Source organism: Vitis riparia, unplaced genomic scaffold, assembly GCF_004353265.1.
Source record: "Vitis riparia cultivar Riparia Gloire de Montpellier isolate 1030 unplaced genomic scaffold, EGFV_Vit.rip_1.0 scaffold345_pilon_pilon, whole genome shotgun sequence".
Classification (NCBI taxonomy): domain Eukaryota; kingdom Viridiplantae; phylum Streptophyta; class Magnoliopsida; order Vitales; family Vitaceae; genus Vitis; species Vitis riparia.
The window spans coordinates 333,867-347,044 of NW_023269669.1; positions in this window are offsets into that span (position 1 = coordinate 333,867).

Below are 13,178 nucleotides of genomic sequence, written 5' to 3' on the forward strand. Positions count from 1 at the left end.
CCAAAAGGGCGTCATCATCTGGCTTTATTGGGGTTAAGGAAAATACTCTACCTACTGCCTACCTCCCCCTGCCTCTAGAACTCAACCCTTAAGAAGATCAAGTTGACTACTCATAGTGGCTGTCCGGGCTCCCTGCACTGTTGAGGGTAACTACAGCATCTGGTAGTAGGGTAAGTGAGACTGAGGGGGCTAGAAAGGTAATGTTGACTACTGTTAGGGGCCTCATTGAGGTTGAAATTGAGCCGATAGTGCACTCCTTAATGGGCAAGCCCTCTATAAATGATATCCTGCTCTATAGCCATAAAATACTCTAGCAGTAGCCGTCCTCTGAGCACCCTGCTCACCTCCAGGATAGAACGAAGAATGTCCCTCATACTGTTGGCCTCATTGCCTCTACTGCTGATGTTGGGACCTCCTCTGGGAACTTTCCCCCACTTTTTGTTTCTCTTTTCTATCTCCTTTTTGTTCCTAGATTTAATTGGTGTCCTCTATGTCTTACTTTACCAATAAAGCTCTCTTAACCAACTTAGAGTATTCCCTTATAGCCAGTGGAACCAATCTATTTATGATAGCAGGCCTGAACCCCTACTAGAATCTCTTGGCCTTCTCTCTTCCCTCACAATCATCCCCATGGAAAATCTAGACACCTCTAAAAAACGGGATTCATACTCTAGTACTGACATAGTTCCTTGGATGAGGTGCTTAAATTCCATCATCTTGGCATGCTTAGCCACTTCTCTGAACTATTTATCCGAAAAGAGCCTTTCAAAATCCTTCCAAGTTATCACATCGGTGTCATACACCCTCTTCATTGATTCTCACCAAAAATCTGCTTTGTCTACTAATATGTATGCTGCCAAGTTAACCCTTCTCTCCTTAGGTATATCCAACCCCACCAATGTTCTCTTCATTCTTCTCAACCAATGTTCTACTGCTTCAACATTGGGCTCTCCATTGAAAGATGGAGGTTGCATCACCATAAATCTTTTCATAGTTTCTATCTGACTCATTACTTGCCTATCAGAGCAAGTCCTCCTTTGTGAATGGTTAGAATCCTCCTAACCGTGGGTACTTCCTAACCTTCTTACTAACTCTAGCTCCTCATTTCTTTTAGTCATTCCTTTTCTTGACCTTTGTGCAATTTCAAATCCTAATAAGCCTTAATCCAACCACACTTCCAAGGTGAGCAAAATAAATTCACATATAACAATTTAGCAACTTCAAGAACTATTAAAAAATTCCATTTTCATACAATCATAAAACATAATTAAACATAATTAATACCATACACTTCTTACTATCATCAACAAGCACCATAACAAGATTTTTTAAACACCAAGAATAAGGAATTAAATAAATAAATTAATAATCAACTCATTAACTAATTACATACAATAAATCATAAACATAACAATACACACAAACAAACACAAACACTGACCTTAAGGTATTATTGCAATCTTGGCTCTAATACCACGTTGTCACAACCCAAATTCTAGGCAACCCAGAATTTGACTCATGACCTTAGGTCAAAGGTTTGACCCTAAAAGTTTCTCCTAGTCCAAGCTGGCAGTAAACCAAAACACCCTGAATTTTTTTTTCTAAGAATAATTCACACAAAAATTCCTCCAACTAAAGTTCCAACTTCTCAATATACAAACCAATACTCAAGAGCAACAAGATATAGTAATTCTCATTAAAGTATAGAAATAAAAGTTCATAGTTGAGCAAATTAATAAAAAAAAGTCTCATTGCAAAAATAGTTTCAAAGTTTGCTAATACAAGTTCCAAAATAACCAACATAACAACTACACTACAATCACTAGGCTACTCCAAAATCTCTTGAGGCATCTTGAAGCCCTCCCTGGTCTATCTATTGATCCTTAAGGGTTATATCTGCATCTAAAAGTTTTAAGAAAGAAGGGGTGAGCATTTCCACATTGCTCGGTAGAGTGTCCTACACCCAAGAGGGTTAATTTATATTACCAAGGTTCAAGATATACAAAATAAATATTCAACCATAAAATCAACAACCCAAATGTTTCATTCACTCTACTTGTAACACTTCAACAATTAAATAAAATGCATGTGAGGATGTGACACACAATCATACAATGCACTGTCGTTCTTGGGCTTTCACCTAAAGATACGCGTCCGTACCCAAATACACTCCCCATTCGAAGTCTTCCCAATGTAGATTTTTGGGTCCTTCACATCAGGGATCTCACTCCCTTCTTAATTTGCCTCTCACAGGCCTTTACTTTTCATCATCATTTTGTTTTTCTTTCTTTTCAATTTCATGCAACCTTACAACAAATTTTTTTATTTTCCCTCACACAACCATGATGCATATGAAATGACATACCATCATCCGCAAATGTCATAGAAAATTCCCACTAATCCGAATATCAATAAAACATAATTCATACCACAGTTTTATTTACTCTCAATAATCCCATTAATTTTAATAATCAACTATAATCATTTTTCCACAATTAAATTACCAAAAACATCCCAATAAATTCTCCATAATCCCAATATGAATCAAACATAATTTCTACCATACTTTTATTTATTCTCAATAATCCCAATATCAATCAAACATAATTTCTACCATAATTTTATTTATTCTCAATAATTTTTTAATAACCAAACACAATCATTTTCCACAATTAAATTACCTCATTATCACAAAATTCCAAAGAAAATTCCTAAATCACCCAATAAAATTTCTCGTATAACAAATATTACCTATTTAACTTCCAACAACGAAATTTGTAATTTTTTTTTATAAAGAAAAGGGCATTAAATAAAAGTTTTAGGGTTAAGTCTCCCTACCATAGATTTAAAAATTCGACCGTTGAAAACGAAATCTGACATTGTATGAATGTTCCTCGTGTCGAGTAGAGCATTCCCTTGAAATGTCATGCGAAATGGACGACGTTTAGCCATTGAAATGACTGGTCAATGAACAACGGTGTCATTGGTCCTCTGCAACTCGAGAGCCACTACACCCTTCTCATTTTCTTTTTCTCCTCCTTTTTCCTTTTCTTTTCTTTTTCTTTTTAAACTAAGCCATTTAAAGTGGTCGACTGCCCCAAGACCCCAAATCCTTATTTTTTTATTCATTTATTTTTTATTCTTTTGTTTTTTTTTTTAAAATTCAATTTCATTTCCTTCTTTAATTAATTTTTCATTTCATTTTATTTATTTATTTATTTTTTTACAACCCACAAAATAAATTATCACATAACAACATAAATATTTTAATAATCTATAATTTATTAATCAGTAATTTAATTTAATTTTTAATTAACTAGTTTAATTATTTTATTTTATTTTTTATTTTAATTGTTTTTTTTTTCGTTTTTCGTTTTTGAAAATTTTCAATTTCAACGATCCTAAGAAGTTTCTTACTAAAATCAAAACTCACCAAGTTATTGATTTTTTTTTATTCAAAATAAAAATAAGGCTATCAAAATTCACCTTTGTGTCTTCTTTGATGGTGATTAAAATCACTAATGATGAGTGTAGGTTAGAGAAGACGACACGATCTTGATGGTGCAAAGCTGATGATGCATGGCTCCTCTTTGGGTGGTCTTTTTTTTTTTTTCTTTTCTCTCTCACAACTTCCTGATTTTTTTCTCCTATTTTCCACCAGCCAATTTCTTCCCTCGTTCTTCTTTGTCTCCCTCTCTATGCTTTTCCTAAAAAAATCATAACCTCTCCACCAGGCTTCTCAATGTCTCCGCTTATATCCCTCATATATCTACTCTCCTCTTCTCCAACAACCTTTATAATCTCCTCTCATAATCCACTAGCCTCTTCTTCCTAATGGTCCTCTTCTATTTCTCCACCAAAACTCTTTAATTCTCCCAAAAAACACAACCTATCCCTCTGTAGACCCTCAATTTTGCCCCTTTAGCACATGTCTTTAAATTCGTTTTCAGTGCTCCACAGTAGTCCCTTGGTGGCCCATTACTACTCATACTACTTACCTTTTCTGTCACCTTGGAGACTCTGGTTAAGGGATTGCCTAACCCCTTTATTATGACCCTTGGCAGTTTTGATTTAGACTTAAGCTTTCCATTCCTTTTTAGGATAGTTCTTAAGCATGTTTAGGCCACTTAGACAATATCCCGATCACTTTAGGACACTTAGATTCACCTTGACCCGCTTAAACCAACCTAGGCACCTTTTATCCTACACACATGTCACTTGGGTCACTTAGACACCTTTTTTTTTTCAGAATAGGTTCACTTAGACATTTCGTTGAGGCTCAGCATTTTATTATTATTTTTATTTTTTTATATAATATTATTATTATTATGGCGTGTATTTGATAATTACATTTATTTTAGCTATTCATTTTTACTTTTACTTTTTATTATATATTTATTCATGTATTTAATTGTCTTTATTTTTATTTTATTTATTTATTTACTTAATAAAAAAAATTGCTTGAATTGTTTATACTTTAAATATGCATGTGACCTCATTATTGAACGAGAAATGATATTATCTAATCTCTCCTTATTCCCTTGTTTTTTTCTTTGAAATCATATTCTATTTTATTACTAATTTCATTAGTTTCTTTAATTTTCTTTTATTTATTTATTTATTTATTTATTTTTATTTTTTATTTTATACTCTTATTCTATTCTATTTTGCATGGGGAGAGGAATTTTAAAGAAAGATGAAGCTGATGCAACTGTCACGTGAGGAAGGCATGGGAGGGCAGGCATTTTTGGAAGCTCTCTGGAAGTCTCTAGAGAGGATGATCCCTCGTGGTGAACACGTGAACATGGAAGCATGCACACGACGCTTGACCATAAAGTGACAGCTGGATATTCCTCCTAAGGAGCTGGGTACTTCAAGACTCGGCTATGGGAAATGCAGGAAGCATGGTAGGAAGCTAGGTCTTTTCCGGAGAGACGCATCTCTACCAACAGCGAGCATCACCTCCACAGGGGCATCATCAGTTGGAGAAGACAAACTTTCTTTATAGTAGTCCTCTACATGTCTACACTTCATCGCGACCAATGGCACACCGGCTGAGGAGGCACATCAAGAACGCATCCACTGGTAGTGCCGCCTCTGTACCCGGACTTCTTCTTTGATAACAACAGCGACGCTGCCCTGCATGGAACCTTCATGTCTGATCCAGGTTCAGACGGCGTCGGTATTGATTTCTCCTCCGCCCTCAGCCAAAACGATCAGTCTCCGTCTTTCCGCGTCTTCGATCTCCGATCCTTCCTATCTCCCTCCAGCGACAATGAATCCAACCAGTCTAGGTCGTCTGATAGCCTGCTCGTCGACATTCACGACACCGTCAAGGCGAAATTGGCCATTGACTGCAACTGGAAGAGCTCACGTCCCAATGTCCTCATTTCTCATTAATCGAGCGAAAAATGAGATATGCGTTCTCCACATTGGCTTCATTCGTTGATTTTTGTTGATTCTTGTGATGAAGATGCTCGGTTCTTTATGGCGGTGCCTCCGATCTTAGCTTCTTGGATTCTAGAGAACAAAGAGGAAATAAGGGATTTTTTTTTCGTTCTTCATCAAAGGAATGGATTTGGGCAGTCTTGAGTCCGCATCCATTGTTCCTTCTTGCGTGTTTCCCGTCCATAGCTAATGGCTGAACAATTCTTGAATTTCCGGTTACGTATTCATGGGTCCTTGGCATTATGTTCATTTCTGTTGGTAATGATCGTTTGCGGAGGACGACTTCATTCATGGGAACAGTTTGGGACGGTTCTAGATTGGGATTGAGGAGACTTTCTGGGTTTATTCTCATGAGATGGGCAGTTAGGGATGGAATGACTCAACTTCTTGGTTTATGGCTCTTTGGTGAAATTGAAGATCAATATTCATTTTTTAAAATTGTTTATGAGGCTGAAATTGATGCCATTCTTTGTCATGTTGCCACGGATCCGGGGATTCGAGAAGGAGATTTATGGGTTTCTATTTACATGGTTTCTTGGAAATATAATGGCTGTCCAAAAACACTATTATAGGAATGTGAAGAAGACACGGTCTGCGTGTATGCACTTTCCTTATCCATGTGCATTAAAAAAAGGAAATAGAATATTCAATAGAAGGAAGGTTCTGCCATATAGAAGGAAGAGGTCGCCATATAAACAAAGAGAGAGATTATTTTCTGGGGGAGAGATTCTGAAGAGGAGAGAAAAAATAGACTTTTTTTTTAGGAGCAGAGAGATCCACATGGAGAGGGGAGCCACCTTAACGCATCAAAGGCAGATTTTTTTGAGAATACAGGTGAGTTTTTTTTTTTTGAAATAGTTTTGATTATTTTTGTTCATAATTCATAAGTCCATGCTAATTTTGTTTTAATCCATGTGATAGTTAAAATGTGTTTGTGAGTTTAATTTAATTAGTTTTGTCTTGATTTACTCCTTAGTTTAGTTTTGCTATTGATTTTGATTTCTTAGTTTAATTAATTAATCTTTTCAGGTACAATTTAGGTTTCGATTTGGTTTATTAATTTATTCTACTCATAATCTTAATTCAATTGTTTGATTAAACCTTTAGAAAGATTGCATATTGTTTTTCCGATTTCGATTATTTTGATTTGATCCCTATTTAATTTTGATTGATTGCTTCGGATTGAAAATGTTTGAATTTTATTCATTCAGTTATTCATGTACTTGCTACTCTTTTAATTACTTGTTATTCATTCATTTATTCGTTGATAAAATTGATTTCATGCTAGAAAGTTCATTTTTTTTGTTTACTCTAATTTAGTTTGATTCATCTATTTAGTTCAAGTACATTTATAATTTTAATTCATTAAAAAAATTGATTCTATATTAAAAGTTCATGTCTTTAGTTTACTTTTGATTTAGTTTAATTCATCTATTTAATTCGAATGCATTTATAGTTTTAGTTCATTGATAAAATTGATTCTATATTTGAAAGTTTGCGTTTTTATGTTACTTTAATTTAATTTGATTTATTATAGTTAGTTTAGATATTTTTTATAGTTTAGTTCATTAATAAAATTGATCCCATGTTTGAAAGTTTCAGTTTTTTTTTTTTTTAGTTTGCTTTGATTTAATAATTTATATTCATTATTTTAGGTGTTTTTATAGTTTTAGTTTATTAATAAAATTGATTTTATGTTTGGAAGTTCATATTTTTAGTATTCTTTGATTTAATCTAGTTCCCTTTAATTAGTTTATGTGTTTTTATAGTTTTATTTATTTATTGATAAAATTGATTCTTTATTTAAAAGTTCATGTTTTTAGTGTACTTTGATTTAATTTAATTCATCTATTTAAATTAGACACTTTTATAATTTTTGGTTCATCAATAAAATTAATTCTATGCTTGAAAGTACATATCTTTAGTTTGCTTTGATTTAGTTTGGCTCATTTTAATTAGCTTAAGCACTCTTATAATTGTAGTTCATTAGTAAAATTAATTCTATGTTTGAAAGTTCACGTTTTTAGTTTAATCTAGTCAAACTCGTTTTAATTAGTTTAGGTACTTCTATAATTTTAATTCCTTACCTAAATTGATCCATTTTTAGTTTTTGTTTCAAAATCATTAATGTTAGATCTTGATCACCCTTATCTAAATTTATATGCTTTTAAAATCCTAGCGGTTAGTTCATGAATCGATACCTTGTTAGTTTGTCTAATCTAGAATACCTTGCATGTTGCTTTAGTGATCCTTCATTTAATTTGATTTTCTTTCCGAGGCTTTTGGAAACTCATGAAGATTAGCCTCTATTCTCACCTTCAATTTTCTTGGTTGTCAAAAATTCTACTTTGTAATATTGTTCTCTTTTGTTTTGCTTGGTATTTTGATTCATACACTTTATTGCTTTCAAATTGATTTCTTTATTTTTTTAAAAATATAACACTATTCTCAAAATCTCATTTTCCTTAAAAATCCATTTCAAAATTTCATTTAGAGTTTCTTAGAGTCAAAAGATCCCCTTAAAAATCCATTTCAAAAATTCATTTAGAGTTCTTAGAATCAAAATCTCATTTTTTTTAAAAATAATGTGCAACCATGTTTTGATCGGTTCACATCTTTCAAATAAAATTACGGTTTTGAATAAAACGCGAATCAAAGCTTGTGGTCCCAAACAAATGGGATAATTCTAAGCTAAATTCGTGTACATCGATTGGGGAATTGGTGAAACCCCTACATAAAAAAATCTTTTCAAATTTTATTTTTGTTGCCACATTTGACACTTGTTGAAATGATGTCTATCTATTTTTTTAGGAATTATATACAAGATGTATGTGATAATTGATGATTTTGTATACTTTGATCACTTTTGCTATGCTAATTAGATAACGAGCATGCTAGGATTTCTATATTTTATTATTTGTTATCTAACCCCTTACAACTTGAGGAAGCACGTTACAAATTATCTATGCTATCCAGGTATGTCCTCTATCACCTACTTTCTGAATTATGTGAATATGCTTGTCATTGTGAAATAATGCTTATGTCTAATAATGCTTGAGTGTTCTGATATACATGTTTCATTGTTTGATTATTTCTAATAAAATACATGCTGGATGATATATTGTTTAAACTAACTTTCATGTTTTATGATAGCGCTTTGAGAAGCCGTCCAGGTATGCACCCCGACTTTCTTTTATGGCAATTTGATCCTATTTGGCATGTTATTTTTTGAAATCACCTTAGTCTATCTAGGTATCCCCAATTAATCAATTAATTGCCACATTTCCCCCAATTTAGTTAGTAGAGACCTCTTTAGGACTTAGAGGGGTGCTACCTCCTAGAGGTACCTTCCCAATAAGTAACCTGATCCCCGAACCTGGACTCGGGTTTTTCAAAGACACGCTTTTCCAAAAATTATGGAGTCATTTTTTTGGGTTTTTATTTCTTGTTTTATTTTCCCTTTTAAAAAATAAAATAAAATAAGTGGCGACTCCAACTTTTTTTTCCAAAAATCAAATTTTCACAAAAAATAAATAAAAAACGAGTCTCGCCGATCGAGTTGCATGACAATCCTTTCTCTTGCATGTTCGTATGATTGCTTGTCTTCGTTCACTATCTCACTTTAGATCTTTGGTTTTTCGGATGCACCCACATCTTTCATTGTGCACTTTAGATTATCCTTGAGTGTTGAGAGATGGGAGAGCCTTCACCATTAAGAAACCCCCTGGGAACGCGAGGAAGTGCATGTGTGGAGGTGATGACCACCTTGCATGGAAGCACCCCGTCTCCTTGGAGGCGTGCAGAGGGTTGCGTACCGCCGGAGGGTACGATCGCTTCTGCTAGGGATCCTTTGACCCACCCATTTTATCCTATAGAGCCACCTCAACCTTGTAGGCTAGCCTAGATCCAATTAAGATTTCATTCCTACACGTGGGTGCATCTGTGGACCTTCAGAGCTGCCTTGGTCACAATCGGGATTGGTTATCCCTTCCGTAGTCTCTTTTGGTGTAATCAGAAGAGGGTATCAGACTGAGTATATTTGGGCTATTCTTCTATGTATTTGTCAGTTGATTCATACAGAGTCACCTCCGGGTTACACCTTATCCAGTGTTTCCATATTTGTAGGAGAGTTTATCATGACCAGTTTGGATTTGCCTTCGTGGATTAGAGTTGGAGGTAGATTGACCAGAGCATCAGACCAGTTACACTAGAGATCAGATCAGGGGGATATGGATTCTCAGATAGTTACCGTTGACTAGTTTGCTGCGGCCATGGCTTCGATCCAGGAGGCTATAGCTAGCCTTGGCCAGAGGATAGATGGGCAGCAGGCCCGACAGGTCCCAGTTCAGGAGGATATCCAGATTGATACCACAGTACCACCACCGCCTCCGCACAGTCAGCCAGCACCACAGACTATACCTTTTACTCTGCATAGTCAGACTGAGGTTGCACCACACTCCTGCCATAGTGCTTACTCCGATCTCAGAGGACCCACATGCTCGTATGGATAAACTTGAGCAGAAGTTGAGACAGATGAGGGCTTCAGAGGGAGCTATTACTTGGGAGGATTTTGATGGAGCACCAGTGGCCAATCTACCGGCCAAGTTCAGGATGCCTGAGATTGAGAGATACACAGGCATAGGATGCCCTCGCATTCATTTGAGACTCTATAGTACAGTTATGAGGGCCCACAGACTGGATGAGGCCCAGATGGTTATGCTTTTCCCCATGTCATTGAGTAGTGCTGCACAGCGTTGTTTCGCTTCATTGGAGGTATCACGCCGTAGGACTTGAGATGACTTAGCCCAGGAGTTTTTTAGACAGTTTGCATTTAACACCGTCATTGATGTTTCGAGGAGAGAGTTGGAGGCTTTGAGACAGAGGCCGGAGGAGTCAGTCACTTCATTTATCTCCCGCTGGAGGGAGAAGATTTCACAGATTATAGACCGTCCTTCAGAGAGAGATCAGATTAGCATGATCATGAGGAGCTTGCAGCCTAGATTTGCTAGACACTTGATGGGATTTCCCCATACAGATTTTGGATCTTTGGTACAGGCTTTATATGGTATAGAGGAGGGCATTGCTAGAGGATTATGGTCTGAGTCTTCCCCTACTGATTCTAAGGGGAAGAGGCCTTTAGGAGGACAGAGATCAGGAGATGTTGGTGCTATCAGTTCAGCAGGGATGAGACCTTCTAGACGCTATCAGACAGTTGGGCAGACTCCTGGGTACTACTATCCACCTTCACCTCATGCACATTACAGACCACCTACTCCTTCCAGACCTATGTGTAGACCCCCGTTTGGGGCCTCATCTCTCAGGCAACCTGTTTTGCCAAGTGTCATAGTCCCATAGGGCCACGTGTCGCCTCGTGGTTGGTGGTCATAGAATCAAATAATGGAATTGAGAAGCAAGTGAGTGTTTGACACGTGGCAGGGAGATGTTCTGGCCGTTAGAGAGGAGCGTATATTTTCTGTTAGAGGAGGAACCTTTGGCAGGGGGGTGGAGGCTTTTTTGAGACGTGCTGCCGGGGAAGATATTTTGGGGGGAGCTTTAGACAGAAGAAGAAGAGGTGAGAAGAGCTAGGAGGAAAGGGGGCAGATTTCTGGGAGCAGAGAGAAAGGTGAGAAAAGCTAGGAAGAAACAAGGCAGCTTTTCTGTTACAGAGAGGGGGGATTTCTTTGGGCTAGAGAGAGTTATCCAGAGTGAGGCAGAGATTGAAGAAGGAAGAAGAAGAGGGTTTTATTGAGTTCCTGCTGATCTGGTTGGAGGGAATCATTCTCAGGTAGGCTTTTCTTCTCTTTTTCTATTCATTCTTGGGAGATATTTGGGGATTGCTAGTAAGTATGTTCATATATATATTTTTTATTTTTATGGTTCTTACTGAAGATCAGTTTGTCCTTATTTCTTTTTCCCCATGATATATCTGTAAATGCTTTGATTCTTGTTGGATTGCTCATTTGCTTTCACTCACCATCATCTGAGCCCATTATTTCAAACATGAGATGTGGCTTGTGTGAGTTCGTTTTATCCCTTCCCATTGTGCTCTTTTTTTTTTTCGCCGTTTTCTCCTGTTCCTAGTACCCTCCCAGAGTGCATCAATTCTCTCATCCGTGTTTGAGGAAGGGAAGCAAAGTAGCAGACGAGATTTTCTGGGGGGAGCAGGGTGCTTTTTGTTACTGGCTGAGGGGTAGCTCTGTCCTCGAACGACGCCGGCGGCGAAACACCTTCTCCATCACCTGGACGCCAAGCAACCATTGAAGCTCCTTCACTTTCCCTCTCCTCTGATGGCCAGTGGGAAACTTGCTAATGCACACAACATATGTGTCAAATCCGGGTACATTGGCATGTGAAGACCAACTACGTACAAGGAGTATTGGCATATGAAGATTGTCATTACCATTTTCATCTAACAAATGAACTACACTCAGTGGACACTCCTTCTGCAGCATCCAAATCTCAATAATGTCACCCTAGTTTACAGCTCTGTGTACAAGCCACTAGTCCCATACATATCCATTAATGACACTGGGGTGGGTGTTTCCGCATGAATTTTATTTCAATGGGGACGAATGCATGATGCCAGCTCCAGATTCATGTCAATCCAATTTCTTATTCCACTCTCTCTGGTGGCAAACATCGGTACACTCAAAAGCTTGTGCCCTCTTAAATTTGTCAGTGTCCATATTCATGACAGTGAAACGGATGAGGGCTTGGTTCAAGGCAACGTCTATAAAAAAAAAACATGGTGCTTCACTCCGGATTCAGGTCGGGCATGATTCATTTGCAGTGGGAGTGGCTTGGAATTTGTTGAGAGATTTAGAAAATCTGCCAGATCTAAAAAGATTTTCGAAGGAACAGGAGAATCCCAGATCTGACTGATACTATCCATGGCAACCGGAGGAAGGTCGTTGGAGCAGACGCTGACATGAGCTGTTGCTTGGTTGAAGAAGAGACACAGGAGAGCTCTATATGAAACGCTGGAAAAGGTCAAGCCAGAGTTAATGCCGCTAGGGTTTATGTCCTTGCTCCCAACAGTAGGACAAAGATTGATATCAACTGTATGTATATCAAAGAATGTTGGAGCAGCTTGGCATCCATGCATCAAGTTTGAAAGACCGAGAAGAGCAAATTGCTCAGAGGCTCAACCAGAAGGGGACTGTTACCAGCCCGACAACGTGGTGAACCATGCCTCATATGCATTTGATAGTTATTACCAGAAGAAAGGGAGGCCTTTCTCCAGCACGTTTCCAGGGGTGAAGGCGTAGTCCGGGAGTCAATTCTCAATCCAGCCGCAGCCAACACCTCTATAGAACCCCAAGAAGCAGCAGCAGGAAGAGGAGGAAAATGCAGAACATGATGAGCTTGATGGGAAGGCTGGAAGTGAAGGATCTTCCGCAAATCTGCCTGGTTATGGCACTGTTGAAGGACGTGTTGATAGTGTTCCAAATGGTGGAGCTGGTGATGTTCATGCTGTGGCCATCAGATGGTCGAAGACTGGCTGGCAGTCTATGTCCAAGGGCTGGGGCCCAGAACAGCATGAGCAATAGCCGAGGGCTAAATGGACAGCATCCTTCACTAAGATACTTGCAGACTTGATGGATGACTGGGATTGAAATGGGACAAGGACTGGTATGATGTCTTAATGATGCAATATGTCATTGACTAGTCGCTTCTTGATCAAAGTGACTTTAATTGGGATGAAAACATGTGCATTATCACGGCCAAGG